This window comes from Wolffia australiana, chromosome 4 (assembly GCF_029677425.1).
Source record: "Wolffia australiana isolate 7733 chromosome 4, ASM2967742v1".
Classification (NCBI taxonomy): domain Eukaryota; kingdom Viridiplantae; phylum Streptophyta; class Magnoliopsida; order Alismatales; family Araceae; genus Wolffia; species Wolffia australiana.
In genome coordinates this window covers 8,888,761-8,911,484 of record NC_135838.1, presented here as the reverse complement: position 1 = coordinate 8,911,484, position 22,724 = coordinate 8,888,761, and the positions used below count along the sequence as shown (strand labels likewise).

Here is a 22,724-nt window from a genome sequence, read left to right as displayed (position 1 = left end):
GCCTGCCCTAGGCCGCCCAAGGCAGCCACCCCAGGCCATCCAAGGCAGCCGCCCAGGCTGCCCAGGGATACCTCCCAAGGCCGCCCAAGGCCGCCCAAGGCAGCCACCCTAGACCGCCTAGGGCTGCCCTGCAAGGCACCCATCCTAGGCCGCCCAGGGCAGCCCGCCCTAGGCCGCCCAGGGCAGCCCGCCCTAGGCCGCCCAAGGCAGCCACCCCAGGCCGCCCAAGGCAGCCACCTAGGCCACCTAGGGTTGCAGCCCTAGGCCGCCCAAGGCAGCTACCCCAAGCCGCCTAGGCCTGCCAGGGCTACCGCCCAAGGCAGCAACTTTGGATCATCCTGGACGGTGCCCGCGTCCGTCTCGCCCGTGTCTACGCTCGTTAGTCTAATTCTCTGCTAGGGCCATACAATGCCCGGAACGCCTAGATCCCATTGTGTAGTGGGCCGCTCAACACCCGAAATCGCCCAGTCTTGCCTCGATCAGAATTTGCCGCATCGTCTTCACGCACTACGGTGCCGAGGTACGCCTGAACTCTTTGGTGTCGATGTGTTCTCCGTCCAGTATTCCACAAGAAGTCTCCACCGCCGTCAGCTTTGTTTTGATTTGGATTTTTCCTAAAACTCTCTTCGAGTGTTTCTATCGTGACATGAATTCGAGTATTGATTTTGGTGTTTCGGCATCGTTGCGGTGGGTGAAGACAGTACTCTCACCCTCGACGAGGATCGAAGTTGCACCACCAGTATTTTATCGGCTTTAAACTCCAACTTCGAACGTGTGGATTTTTGTGGTCCGTTTTATCCCTCCCTTACCCAATCCTTCCATTACCATCCACCCGTCCTTATCATTTCTCCGTCCCTCTAGTCGCCCTTTTCCCTAGCTGTCCTGCATCACATATTAAGCATGTAGAGTAAAATTTATGTGGTCTTGAAATAAAGAGGGCCATAAAAATCCCGTTTCTAATATTTTGTGAGCTGTTACCTTGGTAGAGTAGTGTCCTCCTCCCGGTTTTGCATTACTAAACTGCAGTATACTCTTCTACTCTACTTCTCGTACACACCTCCTTAAGATTTGATCGATCCCTTGATGGAATAGTTCTGGTTCCTCCCAAAAATAAAATCTGCTGTCTTTGATAAGTTTCTATCTTTCATGTGATGTCCATCCTGTAGGTATTTTTTCTGAGACAAGAAAATTCACCATCTGTGCAAACTAAGGAATTTCTGTTCTTTGTGCTGTTAGAACATGTTCATCAGGAAAATAATCATCTAGTAATGTTGTTGGGTGACGTTTATCTAGGACAAGTGATCAGCAACCACATTTTCACAAACTTTCTTATCCTTAATTTCTAAGTCGAATTCCTGAAGTAATAAAACCCATCTAATCAACCTAGGCTTAGCCTCTTTCTTTGGTAATAAATATTTAATTGCTGCATGATCAGAAAACACAGTAATTTTACTTCCTAGAAGATAGGATCTAACATTTTCTAAAGCAAATATAACTGCTAGTAATTCCTTTTCTGTAGTTGTATAATTGAGTTGGGCATCCACTAAGGATTTACTAGCATAATAGATTGCCCTAGGTTTCTTATTTTTTCTCTGGCCTAAGACTGCCCCTACAACATAATATGAAGGATCACACATTAACTCAAATGATAAGGTCCAATCAGGTCCTTGCAAGATGGGTGCTTGTATGTGTGCTTCCTTTAACTTTTCAAAAGCAGTCTTTGCCTCTTAAGTTAATTCAAATTCATGATTCTTAGATGAAAGGAAATTAGTAAGTGGTTTTGAAATTTTTGCAAAATCTAAAATGAACCTCCTGTAGAAACCTGCATGGCCAAGGAAACCCCTAAGAGTTTTTAGATTAGTTGGTGGTGGAAGGCCCTAGATGATCTCAATTTTGGCCTTGTCTACTTCCAGTCCACGATTGCTTACCAAGTGCCCCGCCACCACTCCCTCCTCCAGGTTCAGCTGTCCCCATTTTGAAAAGCATTTTTCAAAGGTGAGGTTAGCTCTTCTAATTTTTGGTTGGTCTCTTTGGTTCTTGCATGTAATTCTTACTCTTTGATGTTGACCTGCAAAGTACCTCCTCTTTTTGGCTGTATGTTTCTTCCATTGTGGTTTGCTCCTATTTCTTGTAAGGAAGTTTCTGCTACTCTCTAGCATATCAAAAACTTCATCTTCATAAGCAGTATAAAAAGTTCCACCGGTAGCTAGATTAACTTTATTCTTCGTAAAATCTGACAATGATTCCTAAAAACATCTGAGCTAATTGGCAATTTTCATATCCATGATGAGGACATTTTCTAATCAAATCACTAAATCGCTTCCATGCTTCACTAAATGCCTCACTTTCATGAGGATGTAAATTATAAATTTCTCTTATGTAAAAAATTGTATTCGAAAGGGGATAAAATTTGTGTAAAAATTTGTTTTGCATTTCTTCCTAGGAACTAAATATAATCCCTAAATTTTGATACCATGCAAAAGCTTTATCTTTTAAAGTCAATGGAAAATATTCATTTTTAATGCTTCAGTAGATAGACCCGGTACATTTTGAGAAGAACACCAGATATGAAAGTCATCTAAAAATTCCAAAGGATTTTGTGAAGTTTGACCATTGAATTCCGATAAAAAATTTATCAATGCATTGTTATACCTAAACATTACCCCCTTACCCACATTTATATTTATGTCAGTCGGTCGTAAAATTCCTGATGGGGTTGATCTATCTAGCATTATTCTCCTTCAATCTTGGTGCTGATGTCCTTCTTCTGCCATGGTTTTTCTCTCTTTGGCTTGCTTTGTGATTGATGATTGTCGAAGTGAGTATCTTGGTTGAGTTACTTCCTTTTCTATTCTTCCACAAGCTTTAGACCTTGTTACTACCATAAATCTCAAAGAACTATTAGAAATATAATAAGCTGAGGAGTTTTAATCTTTCAGCTTCTTGAAAGGAAACATAATCAATTAAAAAGAAACAATAATTTCTAACTAATGTACCATGCTTCCCGGCAACATCGCCAATTGATAATCTCAAATACTGATGTGAAATAATGATTTTTAATGACTTTCACTAAGCTTTTCGTGTGAGGTTTAGAGGTAGTCAACAATCTATTAACTTCACAGACCTAGGGCAAGTAAAGGTCAAACCACAAGGAGCACGTAATTCTCTTAATTTTTATTTCAATTCAATATCTTCTATTCAATTCTTATAATCTAATCTAATAATTGTTTTAAGATTTAAGAAATTTAAGGTTTCATGTATCGGTTTAAGAATTATAATTCAGTAATATTAAATTTTCAGATCTGGACTTGGTCAAAATTTGACAAGTCCTAGATCTGCCTGAAAAGTGCGGCCATGTGTGGGTGTGTGCGGCAATGGTGTGCAGCGTTTATGGAATCACCGCGCAGCTGCGTGCGGGCGTGTGCAGAAGCGGCGTGCAACAGAAAGGGATCTAGACTTAGTTGAAATTCAACTAAGTCCTAGATCCACCAGAAAAGTGAAGCCGTACGCGGCGTGTGTGGCATCAGTGCACGGCTGCGCACAGAGTGTGTTGTCTTGGCGCACGATTGCGCACGGCGTGTGTTGTCTTGGCGCACGGTTGCGCACGGGCGTGTGTAACAGTGATAATTCAGATTTTGGGGTAATTAGTGATGAGCTAACTTCACTAATTAGTGTCGTTGGTTTATCCGGATTAAAACAACAAAAAATTATAATAACCTTACTAGCGTAGGGAGAGTAAGGGTCGATCCACAGGGAGCAAGGGTTTTCTTCTTAGGAATTTGTGCTTTAGTTTTGTATTTTTTAATAATTTTAGAGGTAGGTTTACTACATATGAAGATAAATAACTAATTAAATAAAAATATAGAACAAAGAAAAAAAACATTATTATAATATTATAATAATATGAATAGGCAGAAAATAATTTTTTGGTATTTTTTAGGAGTATTTGAAAGCTAAAACAAAATAGGAAATGAAACAGTTTGGCGCTCTGGACTTGGTCAAAATTTGGCTAAGTCCGGATGCCAAATGGGGAAGGTTCCTTGGTGGAGGAGAGAGAAACAAATGGACTGTACTAAAATCACTCTAGAATGAGTTCTAGAACGAATTTTAGAGCGTGGTTGGATGCAATGGAACTGTCTGGATATTGGCTAGCTGATCCAAGACTAATCAAAAGACAGAAGACGAACAAAAAAGAATGAAAAAGGAGAAATAAGAAGGTAACCTCTTTGTCACACCCGCTAAGGTCCAAGGGACTTCTTCTTCTCCTTTCCACCAGCTTCTTCAGCCCTGGATGCTTCCTGCTCAGCCTGGCACTCACTGAGGTGAATGGATCTATGACTCAATTGCACTTAGGCCACCAAACATTACTTTGGATTGAATCACAAGATGAATTTTACAATAGGGTGAAGGGGTTTATATAGGGAGAGAGAGCAAAGGAGAGCCATTGGATTTTTAATACAATGGATGGCCAGATCTTCTTTTCAGGGTCATGATCCACGTCCATTATGGTCCTCTAATCAGCATTGAGACCTTTGAAATACCCCCTGGACGTTCAAGGTTTCTTTCCTTAATTAGCATTAAAGGTGCTATCTTTAAGTCTCCACCCTTGGATGTTTTGTGGATTGAATGGCTAGATCTTCTTCTCTGGCATGGATCCACGTCCAAGGTTGTCCTCCAATCATCATTTAAGCCCCTGAAATATTCATAAATAATCATGACTGGACCTTCCCCTTGCCCTCCTTTCTTTGGCCCAACATGCCTCTCATAGTGGGCTTAGTGGAGCTTCCTTAGTGGGCCTTTAGACTAGAGCCAACTGTCTTGCTTTGGGCCTTCTTTCTTGGCCCAGGGTTGTGGCTGAGCCTGCTCCTCTGGTCCAAATAGCTTCCTCTTCATTTAATTATCCCCTTTATTCATGAAAGTTTCACCTAATTCCTGCATCTTCCACATAAACTAAGAAGAGAGTGAGATTCATTCCACTTAACTCATTGAGTTAAGTGGGGTTAGTCCCACAAATGATAATAATTAACTCCAAATTAGAAAAAGGTGATTTTGGTTCATGATGTTTCACAACTTAACATAAATGTTGATAATATATCCAAATAAAGATAAAGAAGTAGATAAATTTGCTGAAATTGCACATATATATTACTATCATTTTGGATTTATCAAACAGCAGCGGCATGTGTGGACTTGGCACACAGCTGCGCGTAGGTGTGTGGGGACTTGGCGCACGGCTGCATGTGGGCGTGTGCACTCGAGGCACGTGACTGTGCACAGGAAGATGACACGATGGAGATAGCACCATGGAGGCACACGATTGGCTTATCTAACGCTAAACAGGTCTGGTTGGATGTGTTGAAAAGTTACAGATCTGGACTTTCCAACCCACATTAGACCTGGCTTAAGAGTGATTTAATAGTTACTGAATTTCGATCAATCACACGTACCTCGTGTCACGTCCCTTCGCGGCTAGGATGCGATCTTCTTTCTCTGAACCTTCTGAGTTTGGCCCTATCACTCAACTCAATTGTTCATCAACAATTGAGGGTCTACAGAACTTCGACTCATTCAAGGCCTCAACTTGAAAATTCCAGAGCACCTAAAAACAGTTCTTAAGAGAGTATTTATAGGGGCTGTTCTCTCTCATATGCTCTTGGATCTCTTGGACGGCCAGGATTACTATAAATGTTTATACTCCTAATAAAACATCTGCTTGATCCAGGCGCCCTCCTTGTTAGATTTTCATCCATGTTCATCACTTCTCTTCATTGTGATGTCTGTACTCATTTAAATAAAGATGAGATCCAATCCACTTGATTCTCTGAATCAAGTGGGGTTAGTAAAATTCATACTTGAATAGTAAAGATAGAACTCATCCTTATTTTCATCATTTTGTGGTATTATATTTTCTAAATAAGGATATGATTAATGCCGAATGTTTGGTTAATTTATGAGGGCTCTTCCCATCACCAAATGCTCACCTTCCCCTTCGAGAGCGAGACCATCGTCTTTCCACTCAGGTTACTTCCTTTGTCCCCATTCCTTATATATCGCAGTATAATTATCTCCTTCATTGCCGGTCTCTGTTTGTTCCTTTTCCATGACAGACTCTAATACGACATTGTAGATTAGCCCCTCTCTTACGTAAGGGCATGTCTTTGATACTATCGGGTTGGCTCATCCAGGACGACGACACGTACACCATCAGATGATGACACATTCCTTACTCAATTGGCCTTCAAGCAGAACTCACAGATCATTGATAAGCTCGAATTTATGTGTTTTTTACTGGTTATTTAGCAGTTCAGACGTGTGAGGTTCAGAGCTTATGCAACAAATTTATAAACCTCACGGCGTAAGGCGAGTGAGGGTCGATCCACAGGGAGTAGGAGAAAACAGCAGAAATTTCCTTCATTATTCAATAGATATGTCACTTATCAATTTAAAATAAATATTAAACTCTGTTAAATGATCCTCAGGAAAATCACAGAATTCCTCTTTAATTCCCAGTTTAGTCGAAAGATTTAACTGCTATTGCTCTGATTAAGTTAAAGATTTAACTTAATAGAGGCTGTCTACAGAGGAGTTCTCTGTAGACAGCACCTTTGCCCTTGGGGGCAAAGGATCAAACACCTTGCGTGTAGGGTACCTGAGCGCAAGGTGTTTGCGTCGGCAGCGCGCGTGCGGCGGCGGGTGCGCGGCGCTGCTGCGCTGCGGCGCGGCGCTGCGTGCGGCGGCGGCGCTGCTGGCAGCGCTGCGCGGCGGCGTGTGCCAGCGGCGCTGCTGCACGCAGCGCTGCTGCGGCGCGGCGTGGCTGCGCGCGGCGCTGCTGCGCCGCGGCGCGCTGCAGCGTCGCGGCGTGGCTGCGCGGCGGCTGCATGGCGCTGCTGCGCTGGCGCTATGGCTGCGGCGCGCGGCGCTGCTGGCGCTGCTGCTGGCGATGCTGCTACGCGCAGTGGTTCTGCTATATCAAAGGGATTTTTGGGGAGGATGATCAGAACAAGAAAGAAACAAAGTTCAACCGAAATCAAATCTAAAACGAAACAATCCTCAGTTGGAAAACATTGGAAGATCTTGTGACTCTTCCAACCCAACCAAAATTGTCTGAGAAGAGAGGGATTACAGGGCTGAAGCTTGAGATTTCCCCACGTCGGGTGTCACGTCCTTGCGGCGAGGCGTGGTTCTTCAATCCAAGCTATCTTCAGTCTGTTCTTCCTCTCCAACTCCAAAAGCTCATCAGCTCCTGGAGGGTGCAGAAATCCTCTTCTCCAAGCCCTAGTTTCCTTAGAGAAAATTCTGAACACCTAAACTCCTCTCTCAAGAGAGTATTTATAGGTTTTCTCTTAAGTCATGCCCAGGGGCATTTTCGTAATTTTTGCCACTTCGAATTTTTGCCCACTTCTGTTGATCCTCCTCTCTTCCTTGATCTTCTTAACCTGTTTCTGAATGTTCACTAGCCATAAAACGTTAAATATATTCCACTTGATTCAAAGAATCAAGTGGGGTTAGTGATTTCATAAAACAATACATATGCATGAACTTAGCATGAACTTAGCATGAATTCACAAGATAATTGTAATGAATTTAAACTTGAGAACTTGATTATTTGATGACATATTTTAGAGTCATCAAACATCCCCCAACTTAGATTATTACTAGTCCCTTAGTAATGACATGCAGGTGAGAATAAAAGATGATCTCAAGGTGAATTTTGACTTCCGATAACTTTGATTCATGCTCTTCTCAAGGAGTATTTTCAGCAATTAAAATTGACCAGCGTAGAAGAAATTTAGGATCTATCTCAGCCTTAAACCTCAACTAAGTGCACATGATCTATGGAGTACATATAGTAAGTACATAGTATATGGAATAAGATCGAGTTAACACCCCAAGCGCACTACTGAACGAGGCGTAGAGAGTGGCATTAATGCTAGCTCAATACTATGGCTATAGTAGCATCGGCTCAAACACACGGAGACAGCTTTTCCACCTTTATTTTATTTGGCATTTGCTGCTTGTTGGTCATTTTGATGACAATCAACTTTAGTACTATGATGCAAGCTTTTGCTTGTTTATGCGCAGTGCAGCTTTCACTTGATAGTTTGGTGGCGCTTATCCACTACCCATGTGCCGTCCTTAGTAGACCGGCAGCTTATTCCCCCGACGAAGTTATGTATCCTTCATGGGTCAGGGAGCTTCACTCACGTCATAATAATACTGCCAATGAGCTAACACTAACCCTACTCTCCACTAAAGCTAAAAATTTTCGTGCATGTAAGTGCTAACTCAACCCGAGGTGGATGGTGAGGTGAGAGAAGTATAATGGTAATAGATATGACTGTCGTGGTATGGATCGTAGTGCACCTAGCTAGGCTTACTTCACCTAGGATTCCCTAGCTGGCCACTCTTGCATTTCTACCCTTTTGAAAAGAATCGAATTATCATGCATATCATTGGACAATCATCTCCTAAGATCATCAAATATCCATGGTTTGTGCATGCAAAAACGAAAAAAATTTCATGGATAATGCATGTAAATGTACTCCCCACCCCCCCTCAATAAAAGGCATGTTCCTACATGACAAATCATAATTGAGAGGAAGGAGAAAGGAATACCAAACCATGGAAGGAAGGGCGGCGATCAGCATGCGTGGTGTCCAGTGACGTGTTAGGTGGGCGTGGATCGGAGTGGCTGCACACGAGAACAGAAACAAAAACGCAGAAACAAAAACAAAACAAGGAAAGTAACCAAGCATAGAGAATAGGAAATGTACTAAAAACAAAAACTAATCGGATCATGAACTATCATGCGATGGCTTTTCTAACGTAATATTCATGGGGCTGTGAAGATCGTCTTCTTCTAAGTAGGGTTTGAGCCGTTGCCCGTTCACAGTGAATCGTCTTTGAGACGTAGGATCTAAAATTGTGACGGCTCCATTCTCAAAAACCTGCTGAACAAGGAAGGGACCATCCCATCGCATTTTCAATTTACCTGGAAAGAGTTTTAGTCTAGAGTTGTAAAACCATACTTTTTGATTCTCCAGAAAAATTCTTCTCCTCAAGCTCTTGTCATGAAACATCTTCATCTTGGCTTTATAAATCTTCGAATTCTCATAAGCCTCATTTCTTAACTCTTCCAACTCATTCAATTGAAGAAGTCTATGCTTGCCGGCTCTATCCAAATCAAGGTTGAGTTTTCTAATAGCCCAAAGGGCCTTGTGTTCTAACTCAAGTGGTAAGTGACAAGCTTTACCAAAGATAAGGCGGAAGGGAGACATGCCGAGAGGGGTTTTGTAAGCTGTCCTATAAGCCCATAATGCCTCGTCAAGCTTCCTAGACCAATCTTTCCCATCTGGACGCACTATTTTCCTCAAAATTTTCTTAACCTCCCGATTGCATAATTCCACTTGGCCATTCGCTTGTGGGTGATAAGGGGTAGTGACTCGATGATGAACACCAAATTTCTTGAGGAGGTTCCTAAAGTTGTAATTTGTAAAGTGTGCTCCTCCGTCACTAACGATCGCTCGTGGGCATCCATATCTATAAAAAATATGTGTCTCAATAAAATTAGTCACTACCTTGCTGTCATTGGTTTTTGAGGGGATGGCCTCCACCCATTTGGAAACATAATCGACAGCCATCAATATATATTCATACCCATTTGAACTAGGAAAAGGTCCCATAAAATCAAATATTTCTACTTCTAGAATGGGTTGTAGAGGCATTCTATCTTTCCTACTTATGTTGATGGATGCTTGGCATGATAAACATGTGTTATAAAACTTTTGAGCGTCTTGAAATAACGTAGGCCAAAAAAAACCAGATTCAACAATTTTATGTGCGGTTACCTTAGCGGAGTAATGTCCTCCTCCAGGTTTGGAATGGCAGAATTCCAATATGCTCCTTTGCTCGCTCTCGGGGACGCACCGCCTCAAAATTTGATCTTGGCCTTGATGGAATAGCTCCGGGTCTTCCCAAAAGTAAAATCTTGCATCTTTAAGCAGCTTCTTCCTCTCGTGAGACGTCCAACCTGTTGGAATATGCGCATACCAAGGAAGCGATGCTCCTTGTGCGGTTAGGACATGTTCATCCGGAAATGTATCGTTTATTAACGCAGGTTGGATATTTAAAATTCGAGAGAGGTGATCTGCTACTAGGTTTTCACATCCTCGCTTGTCCTTAATCTCCAAATCAAATTCTTGTAATAGTAACACCCATCTAATCAACCTATGTTTTGCCTCCTTCTTTGCTAATAAATATCTAATAGCTGCATGATCAGAAAAAACAGTAATTTTACTTCCTAACAAATAAGACCTAAATTTTTCTAATGCAAAAATAATAGCCAGTAGTTCCTTTTCGGTCGTAGAATAATTCAGCTGTGCATCCACTAAAGTTCTACTGGCATAGTAGATGACCACGTGTTTCTTGTCAATTCGCTGGCCTAACACTGCACCTACTGCAAAATCAGAAGCATCAGACATTAGCTCAAAAGGAAGGGTCCAATCGGGCCCTTGCAAGATAGGTGCATTTACTAAAGCTTCTTTTAATTTATCAAATGCATTCTTAGCCTCTAGTGTTAGTTCAAAATCATTATTTTTAGACGATAAAAGGTTTGTAAGCGGTTTAGAAATTTTGGCAAAATCAAGGATAAAATGTCTATAGAAACTCCGTGGCAGGAAACCCCTAAGGGTTTTTAGGTTGGTTGGAGGTGGAAGGCCCTGGATGACCTCGATCTTGGCCTTGTCCACTTCAAGCCACGGCTGCTTACCATGTGGCCCAGCACTACTCCCTCCTGCACCATGAAATCAGATTTTTCCCAACTTAGTACGAGGTTCGACTCAATGCACCTCTTCAATACTTTGGTGAGGCTAAGGAGGCAGTTTTCAAATGTGGATCCAAATACAGAAAAATCAGCCATAAATATTTATAAGCACTCCCCCACTAGATCGGAGAAGAGTGCATTCATGCATCGTTGGAATGTGGCGGGTGCATTACATAGCCCGAAAGGCATACGCCTAAAGGCATATGTCCCTACAGGACTCGTGAAGGTCGTCTTCTCTTGGTCCTCAGGATGGATATTCACTTGGTTATATCCTGAATAACCATCAAGAAAACAGAAATAATGCTGCCCCGATAATTTTTCTAGTATTTGATCCATGAAGGGTAATGGGTAATGATCCTTCTTGGTAGCCTTGTTCAATTTCCGATAGTCAATGCACACCCTCCCCCTAGTGGTTAGCCTCTTCTGCACTTTCTCTCCTTTATCATTCAGCTCAACAGTCACTCCTGACTTCTTAGGAACCATATGTACCGGGCTTACCCATCTACTATCGGAAATCGCATAGATGACGCCGGCATTAAGCCACTTGAGAATTTCCTTTTCGAGGACTTCTCTCATGTGGGGATTCAACCTCCTCTGATGTTCTCTACAGGGTCTAGCTTCATCTTCTAGAAATATCCTGTGCTCACAAATTGAAGATGGAATTCCTTTGATGTCATCAAAAGTCCACCCTATGGCCGATTTATGCTCTTTAAGCACTTTGAGTAAGCTCTCTTCTTGTGTTGGAGTGAGGGATGAAGATATAATCACAGGTAAACTTTCTGTACAGTCCAAATAGGCATACTTGAGGGTGGAGGGAAGTGGTTTAAGTTATGGGTGAGCTTTTACTTCTGTAGAGTCTAAGAGTTCATCATCTAGCTCTCTACTTTCTATGTTGGATAGGTACTCCTTCACTCTTCCCTCTTCTCCTTCATTTTCTGTGCAGAATCTGAGCTCTTCATTGCTCCCTAAGGGGCACTTCATCATCCTAGAAATGTCAAGTTGAACTCTTTCCTTCCCTATCTTAAACTCGACAGTCCCCTTTTCCCAGTCCATGATAGTCCTAGCCGTCACTAAAAACGGTCTTCCTAGAATGATAGGAGCCAAGCTAAAGTCTCCTGAAATTTTTACATCAGTTACTATGAAATCTACAGGAATTTCACAATTTTCTACAGTGATAGTGACATCAGTCAATCGTCCCTCAGGTTGCCTGACCGTTCCGTCGGCTAAGAGTAGGTCCATATGGATCTCTTCAAGCTCCCCGAAGCTGTATTCCTCATACAATGCCGTCGGAATGATGCTGATGCTTGCTCCTGTGTCTAACAAGACTTTTGAAAAAGTCTTTCCTCCTATGTCACATGTGATAAAAGGGGCACCAGGATCCCTCTTTTTTATAGGTATGTCATTTAAAATGCTAGAGGCATTTTCGGAAAGTTTAACAACTTCCCTATTCTTTCTATTTGTGCAAGAGTCCTTAAGATATTTCTTAAGTGATGGTGCACACCTAAGCATGTCTTCCACAGTGACTGTCATTGTGGCCTTCCTAAAGTTCTCTAGCAACCTGTTTTCATAATCAAAGACAGGTTTCTTTCTCATTAGGGCAGATGGGTAAGGTATGTGTTGCCCACTTGTGGAAGGTAAGGGTTCATCGTCGTCGGGAAGATCCTCTCCTTCGTGCTCCCTTGACTGCTCTTTCTTCCTAGCGTTCTCTATAGAATACCTATAGGGATCCTGAAGTTCTTTTCCATTCCTCAATCTTGAGGCTGCCAGAACTTCAGGATCCAATTCATCCATTTCTTCATGGCTAGAATGCTGAATATGATGCAAATTGCATGGATTGATGACGGGTTTCGTAGGAAAACGTTGAGAAGTGCAAGTGTTTTCTGCAAGGATACCTTGGGACTCAGAGGGTGGCCTGAAACTCTCCAGCAGCTTCCTCATTTGCTCTTGTGACTCCAGCATTTATTCGATCATATCTGAAATGACGGGGGTTAATGTAGAGAAATCAGGTTGAGTTTGAGATGAAACCTGATACTGTTGTGGAGGCCTGTGCTGGAATTGTTGTCTCTGCTGGAACGGGGGCTGAGCTGCCGGCTTGTTTCCTTGGTGGAAGGCCTCTCCGTTTTGGAAATTTGGCCGCTTTTGACCTGCCCACGGTTGTTGCGGCTGATTGAAGGCCTTCACCTCTTCTTCCATGGCTTGGCAGGCTCCATCTTCATGTTCCCTGCTAAAACAGAGAGAGCAGATCTTAGCTTTGATGATGGGAGAGTTACCTAGGAAGACATTCTTCAAGGTAGAGGTGAGCTCCTCCAATTTCTGGTTGGTCTCCCTTAGGCCCGCTTGTAGCTCTCCCTCCTTGGCGTTGACCTGCAGAACTCCTGCTCTCTTGGGCTGCACATTCCTCCCATTCTGATTGGCTCCAATCTCCTGCAAATCAGTTTCTGCAACTCTCTCCAAAATATCAAAAACTTCATCCTCATATGCAGTATAGAACGTTCCACCGGTAGCGAGATTTACTTTGTTTTTCATAAAATCAGAGAGAGACTCATAAAATATTTGGGCTAATTGACATTGTTCAATGCCATGGTGAGGACATTTCCTCAACAAATCATTGAATCTCTCCCATGACTCACTAAAAGCTTCTCCATCATGAGGATGGAAATTGTGAATTTCCCTTCTATAGAAATTCGTTTTGGAGAGGGTAGAATTTTTGCAGAAATTTTCCTTGCATCTCATCCCATGAGTTAAAGGTGATTCCTAAATTACGATACCAAGAAAATGCTTTGTCTTTCAAAGTTAGAGGAAAATATTTCATTTTTAAAATTTCTGTAGAAATTCCTGGAACGTTTTGAGATGAACACCTAATATGGAAGTCATCAAGAAATTCTAAGGGATTTTGAGCAGGCAGTCCATTAAATTCAGGTAAGGAATGAATTAATGCATTGTCATATCGAAAGGAGATACCGTCACCGATGTTAAGATTTACATCAGTTTGACGTAGGCTTCCCGACGGTGTCGACCTGTCAAGCATGGTCCTTCTCCTCTCATGATGCTGATGAATCTCTTCAGCCATATTCTCCTGCTGAATTTCACGTTCTGTAACTATAGAATCTGGAGAGGTGTCTCTAATATCCTTCTCTGCAGATTTTTCACCAGCTCCTGAACGTGCTACTACCATAAATCTTCAGCAAACGGTTAGAATAACAATAGGCTGAGGATTGTTAAGTCCTTCAGCTCTAGGAGAATCAACAAAAATGACTGTAGATTCAGGAAAATGATAGTAGATTTGCAAAAAAAATGACTGTAGATTCAGAGAACTGACTGTAGATTTAAAGAAAATAAAAATTCCTACTGTTATACCGTGCTCCCCGGCAACGGCGCCAGTTGATAAGCTCGAATTTATGTGTTTTTTACTGGTTATTTAGCAGTTCAGACGTGTGAGGTTCAGAGCTTATGCAACAAATTTATAAACCTCACGGCGTAAGGCGAGTGAGGGTCGATCCATAGGGAGCACGAGAAAACAGCAGAAATTTCCTTCTTTATTCAATAGATATGTCACTTATCAATTTAAAATAAATATTAAACTCTGTTAAATGATCCTCAGGAAAATCACAGAATTCCTCTTTAATTCCCAGTTTAGTCGAAAGATTTAACTGCTATTGCTCTGATTAAGTTAAAGATTTAACTTAATAGAGGCTGTCTACAGAGGAGTTCTCTGTAGACAGCACCTTTGCCCTTGGGGTCAAAGGATCAAACACCTTCCGTGCAGGGTACCTGCGCGCAAGGTGTTTGCGTGCAGCGGCGCTGTCACGTGCGGCGTGGCTGCGCGCGACGCTGCTGCGTCTTGGCGGCGTTGCTGGCGTGCGGCGGCGCTGCGCTGGCGGCGTTGCTGCGCGGCGCTGCTGCGGCGCTGCTCGTGCAGCGCGCTGTTGCGTCGCGGCGTGGCTGCGCGCGCCACGCTGCTGCGTGGCGCGCAGTGATGGTTCTGCTATATCAAAGGGCTTTTTGGGGAGGTTTGGGGAGGATGATCAGAACAAGAAAGAAACAAAGTTCAACTGAAATCAAAGCTAAAACGAAACAATCCTCAGTTGGAAAACATTGGAAGATCTTGTGACTCTTCTAACCCAACCAAAATTGTCTGAGAAGAGAGGGATTACAGGGTTGAAGCTTGAGATTTCCCCACGTCGGGTGTCACGTCCTTGCGGCGAGGCGTGGTTCTTCAATCCAAGCTATCTTCAGTCTGGTCTTCCTCTCCAACTCCAAAAGCTCATCAGCTCCTGGAGGGTGCAGAAATCCTCTTCTCCAAGCCCTAGTTTCCTTAGAGAAAATTCTGAACACCTAAACTCCTCTCTCAAGAGAGTATTTATAGGTTTTCTCTTAAGTCATGCCCAGGGGCATTTTCATAATTTTTGCCACTTCGAATTTTTGCCCACTTCTGTTGATCCTCCTCTCTTCCTTGATCTTCTTAACCTGTTTCTGAATGTTCACTAGCCATAAAACGTTAAATATATTCCACTTGATTCAAAGAATCAAGTGGGGTTAGTGATTCCATAAAACAATACATATGCATGAACTTAGCATGAATTCACAAGATAATTGTAATGAATTTAAACTTGAGAACTTGATTATTTGATGACATATTTTAGAGTCATCAATCATTGGGAGATTTGTCAGGTCCCGAGATTGCTCTATGTCATCACCTGATTTATGTCTTGGATCATTTGGGGTACCTCATGTTGAATTTTACTATAATTGCCCGCACCTTATCATGATGTTGTATCATTACCATGGATGTTCCCCTGTGGTGTAGCATGAGCCGGTCGACCCAAACCGTGTGTTACATCAGCGGCATTGGAGCAAAGGCTCACAAGCGGCATGATATTGTGCGGGCAGCGTGGCATGGTGCAGGTGTCATGCCTTAGTTCAGCAGACGACACTATTTTAGGTGCGCGAGTTCCATAAGTGCGGCAAGCAGCCATGCAGGTGGTGTGGTGATGCTAGATGATAGATGATGCAGAACGATGGGACTGACCAGGTAGGGTATGTTAGCTTGAGTAGGGTAGGATAAATCAGACCACAGTGCACACGATTGAATTCGAAGATTGAAATCTGGTGTAACTACTGATGGTGCAGCCCCTTTCCCCGATTGAGGGCAGAAGTACTGTCTTTCAACCACCGTGGTTAAACAAGCGACAATTTCAATAAATCGAACAGTCTATCATGAGAAGATTCAAAAGTGCCTAATCAACTAATCACGGGAAGATTCAAAAGCATATTCAACTAATCTGACGATGGTCGAAAAACAATCACGGAACACTAGAGGAAGAACACTAACACCAGAGAAAGTAAAATTACCTCGACACTAGAGCAGTGCATCATGGCAATGCGAGTAATTTTTGATGCGTCATTGGCGGGGGGGAGTGACGTTCGCTTTGATAGGGTGTCACGATTCCAACTACGGGGTCAATTGGTTGGGGGTCAAGGGGGGAGTCACCCCCTTGTGGGATTCGAGGCAGCCGCGGGACACTAAAAGTAGAGAACGCGTGGGTAGGTGCCCGCATGGGCGAGCGATTGCTTGAGCGGGCGGCCGCGTGAGCAGGTAGCCGCTTGGGTACGAGGCCACGTAGGTGGGGGGCTGCGTGCGCAAGTGTCTGCGAGCGTAGGCAGTCGTGTGGGCGGGCGACCGCGTGGACGGGCATCCATATGGGCACGCAGCCACATGCGTGAGCATTTGCGTGGGCAGGTGGTCGTGTGGGCGGGTGCCGGCGTGGGGGGACAACTGTGTGGGCGGGCAGCCGTGCGTGCAGCTGGTGCATGCTGGTGGATGTACGTACGGCTGGTGCGGGCTGGCGCCTGTGCTTGCGGGCGATGCGAGTGGACGTGCACGCAGCAGGCGCGGGTAGTTGATAGTGCATGCGGGCGCAAGAGGATACATGGCATTCTCTTGACGACTGCGGCGGCGGCAAGAGGCACCGGCGGCTCCTCGGATAGGAGATGGCTGTGGCAAACTTCATTTTAGAAGAAGGAACTTCAGTTCCAAAAGAAATTCACCACGTCTTTCTTACAACATTGGCCTATGTATTGGCCTTAGAGGAAAGAGAAAATAAGATAACCATAAACTAAAAAACAACCTAGTATTAATTGACATTGGCGAAGTGTCAACGTGTAACGTTAAAGGATGATTCTCAAGTTGGCATTGGTGGCGTGTTATGATGTGAGACATCTCGTGAGAAGCTGGAGGCACGCACAGTACTGGTGCATTGTCGTAGTTGCCATCAATTCCCCCGAGGTCATAAGAACTAGATTCATCGAGTTGCTGTTAGAAGTCTCTAGTGGGTGATTGGTCAAAACCAAGGGTTAAAATTGATCTTAAGTTGTTTGTAAGGATAGTTAAGTACCAATCAATAATTTTATTTCCTTACTAGTATTATTTTAGTAAGGGTCGATCCCTCAGGGAGCTAGGTAACTAGTTAGGATGAATTTCAATTAGTATTTCAAGTTGAAGATTTGTATAAACCTCTTTCGTAATGTTTTTAGTGATTAAGCGAGTTTATGTTCAATTAATAAAGACGATATGAATTTTAGCAAGTGTGAAAAAATTTCCGTAGGAAGCTTAGACTAAGAATGATTTTTGAGAATTTTTCCAGAATTTTTTATTGTCTCTAGGAAGAGATAAAAAAATCTGAATTTAATTGAGTGAGAAAAGGAGAGTAAGAGAGAGATAGCGCACAATGTGGGCGCTTCCGCCGCTGAATGGGCAGGCGGAAGGGCCTCTTGTGCGCTGATGCTTCAGCGCTCCGCCGCTGGTCGCGCGGGCGGAGGTCCTCTCACGTGCGGTGGACCAAAACCACGATATTTGGAGTTCCAGATATCAGTTTGACACGTGTGAGTAGGCGTTGGAAAGCTTGAGACGTTGGCTATCTCCTTAAGGATAGCCTGGAAGCTTCAGAAAATTCCAAGAGGAGATGGGATGAGAAGAAGCACGTAACCTGTTTTGTCACACCCCAAAGGGCCCAAGGTTGTTTCTCCAGCTCCCTACCAACTGGCTTGAGATCCAAGACACTCCTAGAAGACTCCTTGCACCTCCAGAATGAAGGTGGACCCAGGAACAAGCTCAGAAAAGAAAGAAAGTGAAGAAAACAATACTGAATTCTTGGATGCTCTCAAGGAGGGTGAGGGGGGCCCTTTTATAGGGGTACATGTGTTTGTTTCAGCCATTGTTGGTGGTTGGATTGTGGATGAACGTCCAGGATTGAGTTCTTGAGTCCTCAATCTAGGTGATCAGGCCCCAACCAACCAGATTCCCCCTGGCTATAGTTAGTTACAACTGAATCTAACCAATGGGAAGGGAAAAGAACAAGTTGGTTAGAGTTAGTTACAAGTCATCTCTAGCCCTTGGATTTGGGCTGAATGGATGGGTGGATGGGTTCCACCTCATGGATCCTGCGCTAGATCTCGACCCTGGGCTCTCCTGCAAACAGGATCTACCTGCTGGAGTCACCCTCATATGTCTTGATCAACCTGGAAGCCTTCAAGGATGTTCTAGAAGGTCTCCTTCAAGCTCCTTCATACCAAGCCTATTGATTGAGTCAACTCCACTGGTTAAAATTCATCTTTTTCTTCATTGCTCCTTTTGACTTGAAATTTTGTCCCAAGCCTCAAGACTCCTGTCTTGACTTCCCCATAAAATTTCATAATTTTATGATCATCAAAGTTCAACCTTGACCTGAAGAGTCAACACACTAGGGAAATCGTTAGATTCATATCCCACTCGACTCAATGAGTCAAGTGGGGGTTAGAGATATCCCTCAAATCCTCTTAAAAGTGAAATCCCAAACTATGTAACTTGTGAAATGCATGTCAAAGCATTGATGGAAACATTAATTAAGTAGAAAATGTAAGCTTTTTAATCATTGGGAAAGTGAAAAGGCATGATCTCATTACTATGCAAAATAAGCATTTTTGGCAATGTTGTACTTACTTTTAGGAGATTTAAGATGAATAATACATGGAAATGACTACCCTTATTTGAGTTTATTAGTGGGGCCAGCAGATCTGGGCTAAGGCGAGCCAAGTCCTCTTCCAAGATCCACGTGTCATCTAAGGTTTGCCCTGCCAACAAACAATATACTTTGGCACCGTTCCATCCTTGGTGAAGGTGATTACCTCATCCAGTATACCCTCGGTGTTTTCATGCCAATTGGAATGTAATGTAGAAGGAGTGGACAAGTGAGACTTGCTCGCCAGAAAGTCCATGGGTAGGGACGGGTCATTTGATGAGAGAGGTGGGCCTTTATATTAAACCAAATCCAAAATATTGAAAGTGGAGATTGTCCCCCATGTAGAGGCTATATCAACGACATAGGCATTTTCCCGAACTTGCTTGAGGATCGGGAATGGCCCGACACTATGGGCGCGAAGCTCGGTAGACTAATTGGGAGAAAAGCTCTCCATCCTTACCTTCAACATCACCATGTCACCTTCATTAAATTCGCAAAATGATGGTGCAAATCTACGGTCTGTTTATATTATGCATTACTACTCATGATGTGTTGATGAATGTTCTCATGTAGACATCTATTATGATTGGCAAATGACTCAACATCGTGTGAGACTCTAGAATGCGGCGACATGGGAATTAGATCAGTAGGTTTTGGAGGTGGGTGACCATAAACAACTTCAAAAGGACTCATGCCAGTGGTGCGAATAACTGATGCATTGTAGGCAAACTTGGTGTGCCGAATGATACTGTCCCAAGATTTTAGGTTATCCCCAACCAATGATCATAATAGATTGCCTAGGCTTCTATTAACGACTTCCCATTGATTGTTAGTTTGGGGATGAAAATCAGTTGAAAATTTGAGTTTAGTTCCTAAGAGAGGCCAAAGGGTTTTCCATAACTAACTAGTGAACAAGACATCATAATTCAATACTATACTTTTTCGAAGACCATGTAGGCAGACAACTTAATTAAAATAGATTTGGGCCACATGTGAAGCGTCAAAAGTTTTGGAACAAGCAATAAAATGAGCCATTTTTAAAAAATGATCAACAACTACCATGATGGAATCACGATGCTTATGAGTGCCGAGGAGCCCCAAAACAAAGTCAATGCTCACATCATCCCAAGCTTTATGAGGGACCGGAAGGGAAGTATAGAGACCCGTATTCTATTTTACCTGCATAGAGAGGGCACACACGACATCAGGATACAATATTTGCAACATCTCGTTTTAGGGAAGGCCAGAATAATTTATGCTCAACAGATGTGATTGTCTTATCTCGGCCAAAGTGATCAATTAGGCCTCCGGCGTGTATTCACCAAACAAGAAAATCTCCAAGTGAAGTTTGTGGGATGCATAGCCAAGGATCGTAGAAAAGGAATCCATTTTCTAGAATATAGTCCTAGGTCTTCGGATTAGGGCCTTTTCCCAAGAATGGAGGATAGGCGCGAAGTCTGGAGAATCTATGTAATGGTCATTTAATTGCTCAAAACCAATCACTTCAATTTTCATGACATTCAACTAGCCTTTTCCCAAGGAGTGGATTCGCCTACTTAATGCATCTGCCACTCAAATTTTGACTCCTCTCTTATGTTTTAAGACAAAGGTGTACCACTTGAGATCTTCGACCCATCTACCCTGCCTAGGATTTAATTTATGCTGTCAGTGAAGGTATTTCAATGCTTCATAGTCAGAGTAAAGAGCGAATTCTTTCCAAAGCAAGTAGTGTCGGCAATGACGAAGCGATTGAACAGTGGCATAGAGCTCTTTATTATGTGTGTAATACTTGTGTTTGGCATCATTTAATTTTTCACTAAAGAAGGCAACAGGATGGTTTTCTTGACTCAATACTCCTCCAATCCCTAAACCCGGTGCGTCACATGCGACTTCAAATACCTTATTAAAGTCGTGTAAATGGAGTATGGGTGCCTTTGTCATATTAGTTTTCATATCGTCAGAGGAACTTTGGGCCGATGGTGTCCACTCAAAATGATTACATTTAAGTTACTTGGTCATTGGTTCCATGATGGTACTAAAGTTTGGAATAAAATGGCGATAGAAAGTAGCTAAACCATGGAAGCTACATATATCATGGACACTTCTAGGGGTAGGCCATTGGGTTATGGCATTGATTTCAGCTGGATCAATGGAGACACCTTGTGCAGATAGAATAAACCCGAGGAATGAGAGTTGATCAATGAGGAATGAACATTTCTTAGGGTATGCATATAGTTGTTCGGCCTTTAAAACTTCACACACTTGGCGTGGGTGTTGCATAGGTTCAATTCGAGATTTACTATATATGAGTATATCATCGAAGTAAACCACCACAAAATCCCCAATAAAATGTTTAAGGATATGATTCATCAATCCCTGGAAAGTGTTGGGGGCATTTGATAATCCAAAAGGCATGACTTTCCATTCGTATAAGCCATCCTTAATTTCGGAAGCAGTTTTCCATTCATCCCTAGGGTGGATTTGTACTTGACGATAACCGCTTATTAGATCGAGTTTTGAAAAGATGACTGAATCAGCCATCATATCAAACATGTCATCGATGCGTGGGATTGGAAAGCAGTATTTCACAGTGATTTTACTGATAGCCCTATTATCAATTCACATGCACCAACTCGCATCCTTTTTTCGCGCTAATAGTGCGGGGACTACGCATGGACTAAGACTTTCCTTAATAAATCCTTTGTCCAAGAACTCTTGGACTTGTCGATGGAGTTCCTTATACTGTGTGGGGTCCATGCGATAGTGGGGAAGATTACGCAAAGAAGAACCAGGAGTGAAATCTATGGCATGTTGGATGTCGCTCATAGGCGGAAGGGAGTTAGGTAAATCCTCCGGGAATACACTCAAATTCCGTCAGTAATTCTGAGATTTCAAGGGGGGGGAGGAGTGGAGCTTTCCTTGGAAGGATTGGGAATCATGGCAAGACAGACAGTTAGCTCGTTATCTAATTCCTGTTGGAACATATGTTTATTGAGAAGACACTAACCTAATGACGTCGATTTGTGTATAGGAGTCTTAGGAGTTTGAGTGTACGGGTCCCACGTAAGGACGACCTAAGACAGTGCTCCCAACTTTCATGGGTAATACATCACACAAAACCTTGTCTTCATATGATTGTACCTTGAGGGAAAGAAGACATTGCTTTTTCACAGGGATCGATGTGACATTGATCCATGAGACATAATAGGAATGGAGATGATCAATCAATGGCAACCCCAATTGCGATGTCATGGCATCAGATACCGTATCGATACAACTACCGCTATCTATGATTGGCTTGCACATCTTATCTCTAATTTTCACATAGGTGTAAAATATGGAAGTCCTCAAAGCGGAATCTTTAGTGTATGGTTGGGTAAGGGTGCAACGAACAATACCCCTAACTGAAGTAGAAGGTTCACCTCAAGGAGGATGTGGTGGGCAGTCACTGATTCCTATGAAGCTTACCAAACCATCATCGTGCATAAATTCATCTACTACATAGTTCTCTACCCTATATTCTTCCTCGTTGATAGGTTGTTCTTCTAAGGTGGACTCGATATGAATGGACTCATGACCTATGTGTAAGGGTGGAGAGGGGCACTAGGAGGCTCTATGGCCATGTCCGTGGCACTTAAAGCATGTCATGTCGGATGAGCCGATTTGTGCTGGGTTAGGTTGAGTCGAGGCCTTTGCGGTATAGTTGAGAGAGGAAGATGTATGACTATTGGGGGGTAACGGAGTGAATGATTGTGGTGAGGGAGCAGGAGCACGTTGTTCAGCAGGAGTACGATTTGGAGTGGGTACAATTTGGGAGAGCTAGAGGTGGGTTGCGAGGAGTAGACCTATTGGAGTAGGAAGGATAGGCGCGACAGGGCTATTGTAAAGAGTCTTGCGGAGTTCAA

General features: G+C 43.1%; 2 non-coding genes across 2 annotated transcripts; both read left to right on the top strand.

Moving 5' to 3' along the window:
- The first annotated feature begins 2,278 nt into the window (after positions 1 to 2,278).
- On the top strand, positions 2,279 to 2,385 carry LOC144702815 (small nucleolar RNA R71). The gene has a single exon (XR_013581392.1). It is a non-coding gene; the product is annotated as a small nucleolar RNA R71 (small nucleolar RNA).
- An 11,013-nt stretch (positions 2,386 to 13,398) lies between these two features.
- LOC144702843 (small nucleolar RNA R71) lies at positions 13,399 to 13,504 on the top strand. Its single transcript, XR_013581416.1, has one exon. It is a non-coding gene; the product is annotated as a small nucleolar RNA R71 (small nucleolar RNA).
- Positions 13,505 to 22,724: the final 9,220 nt, after the last annotated feature.